We start from the raw sequence: 2,744 nt of genomic DNA on the forward strand, positions 1-2,744 counted from the left end.
GTGTGTGTGTGTGTGTGTGTGTGTGTGTGTGTGTGTGTGTGTGTGTCAGCTCGGCTGCGGCTGTCACTTCACCGTTTCAGGTGACTGGTAACATGGCGCCTGTGTGACACGCACATAGAGGACCCTGTCAAAGACTAACATCACACACAGCCACCGTGGTAGCACACCATCTCAGCTGCTATGACACGCAACCTTAACATATCATCTCTCTATTGTTCACCTTTTTGTCGAGACAACCGATGAAAAACATGCGTCAGCCTTGGGTGATGCCAGAGTGCCCAGCATTCCCAGCCAGGCGTGAACGATGGGGCATTACCAGAGCGATTAGCAGCAGCAAATTCAATTAATCTTGACAAATCTCTGCTGAGGCAGAAATGAAGAGAGCGACGCGCCCCCTCTCCTGGTAATTAAAAGTGGCCGAGTTGAGTGGCGTGCCGTGCCGTGCGACGGTGACTAGGTTTTGGGATGAACAGTTTCAGCTCTGAGTCTGAATGTGTCAGGTCATATTTACTTAGTCAGATGAGAACAAACACGTAGTAAAGCCCGCAGTATAAGTTGTGTTTATACACGTGTGCATAGTTTTTTCTAATTCATGTGTGTGTGTATGTGGTCCTGTTTCTCCAGCGGAGGAGAATGGCAGAGGACAGGGGTATTTGTCACTTCTTTGTCACCTCAAACAAGCAGGACTCTTCATCATAGAGGGATCAGCCTCCAATTTTCTAAGCTGCGCCATACTTTAGATGCAATCAACTAAAGTTTTTTTTTCCCCAAACATGGGGTGGAAAGATGCAAGTCAGCAGCTATTTAATCATCCCTTTGATTGCCTGGCGAAAAGAGAGCAAGCTCGCTTGTGCAGTCAGAGGGGGAAAAAACAAGGTTAGAATGTGTGAGGAGAAGAAGACAGGTACAACTAAGCAATGCTACCATGACCCTCTATGGACAGTACAATACAGGACACCAAGCTACAATACAGAACTTCCTGAGGACTAACAAAAAAAGCCAAGCGCCTCGAAAGCATCAGTCTTAACACAGCTAACATCGACTGAAAGACCAGAGAACAGAGGGCAGAGGAGACTCGAGGAGAACCCTTGTTGCCACTTGGAAGTGAAGAAGAGAGTCACATCAGAGAATAATCCCCAATGGCAAGAAACTCAGCTAACTTCTTATCTGTGAATGTGGCTGCAACATGACTCAACAAAGTCTTTCAAAAGGTAAACCGAGGGCACAAAAGCACATAGCAGAGAAAGGGCAAAGACTGAAAGAAGTGCTTGGAAGTCCCTGAGTTTCTTCAAGCCTCTCCATCAGAGCTGGATGGTTGGATATTTGAATACTTGTCACACCTGTAAAAGAAAAGAAAACGACAGAGACAGCAGAAAAGACTGAACAGAATGATAAGATACTTTGGCAGACTGATCGACAGAAAATTAAAATATAAGAAGAATGGGAGAAATCAGGCAAGGGATGAAGTTTAAGGACCGTTGAGTGTAAATGGGAGGTGAACGAAAGAAAAGCAGAATAAAGAAAGAGAGGAGTGAAGAGACATGAATTGAAAATAGGTGATATTGACTGTGAGAGATCATAAGAAAAAGAAGGATGAGTGAGAGACCTCAAAGATAAGAGATGAGAGGAGAATAAGAATAAGAAGTTGAAGAAGAGACCAAAGGAGGTTAACAGCGTGGTGGCGACTCGATCCTGTGGCTCGCCACATCTGTGCCTGAGGAAAAAGCAGAGAGAATCACCCTGATCAATCAAACAAACCCACCACCCCAAGAAGACCCATGTCTTCTAAATTTAAACCACCCCAGCACCCTCAATTTTCTTTTCACCCCTTCCTGCATCCCATTTCTGCTTCTGCCCGGTGGAGGGGAGCACCACTGCCCCTCCCCTCCAGCCAGGTGTTCCTGCACAGTAAGGGGATCAATGCTGAGTAATAATACATGAGAGGGAGGAGGGGAGACTGAGCGGAGATTTTCACATGAACGAGGATCAACACAACACCATATAATTCTTTCTGTGTCTGCTCCTTTGGCTGTGTGAGCGTGCTCTTGTTTGTGTGTGCATGTTTGCTCATGGGAGGACAAGTCAGAGGTAGAGAGAAAGAGAGCAACTATGGGTCCCCCTTTTGCAAGTGTGAGGTAGACTTGTGTGTGTTTGTTTGTGCACATGCAGACGTGCGTGTATGTCACACCTGCCCCGGAGCTCGAGCAGTGCCGTAAGGAAGTCAGCCGTTACCATGGGGACATTAAAATCTGTGGCACTCCAGGTTATGTGGTCTAAAATAAGCCCTTTGCTGTTTGTATTAAGATTTCTATTGTGAGGTGCAGTGCTGCCTCCCAGTCTCACTGCGCCCATTTTATATTTTTTATTGGAAATCAGAGGGACAGCAAAGGTGTTTGGCACCTGATAAAGGCAGTGGCATGCCCCTGGGTCAATCAGTGTGCGAGTCTGGGGGCGGTGTGTGTTACACTGCTGTGATCGCCAATAAGGGCTGACCCCACGTTTGCAGTGGTGTGTGTGAAGTGCTTATCGGACCCTGTGTTTCCATCCCCCATGTGAAAATCCCTCTCAGCTACTGTTGCGTTGCTCTGTCGATGAAGAAAACAGGTTTAGCACTCTGTGTGTGTGCATGTGTGTGTCTGTGCATTCTAGTTATATGAGAGAGAAAGAAAAGAGAAAGAGAAAGAAAAGAGAGCTAGAAAGAGAGAGAGATATAGAGAGAGAGCGAGAGAGAAAAAGAGAGAGAG

General features: G+C 46.4%; 1 protein-coding gene across 3 annotated transcripts in view; it reads right to left on the reverse strand.

Annotated features, from left to right (window-relative positions):
• Window positions 1-2,744, reverse strand: part of adgrl1a (adhesion G protein-coupled receptor L1a) — a 104,595-nt gene that overhangs the window by 38,786 nt on the left and 63,065 nt on the right. The gene's annotated exons all lie outside the window — the stretch shown is intronic.

The sequence above is a fragment of the Etheostoma spectabile genome, chromosome 15, assembly GCF_008692095.1.
Source record: "Etheostoma spectabile isolate EspeVRDwgs_2016 chromosome 15, UIUC_Espe_1.0, whole genome shotgun sequence".
In the NCBI taxonomy this organism is placed as follows: Eukaryota; Metazoa; Chordata; class Actinopteri; order Perciformes; family Percidae; genus Etheostoma; species Etheostoma spectabile.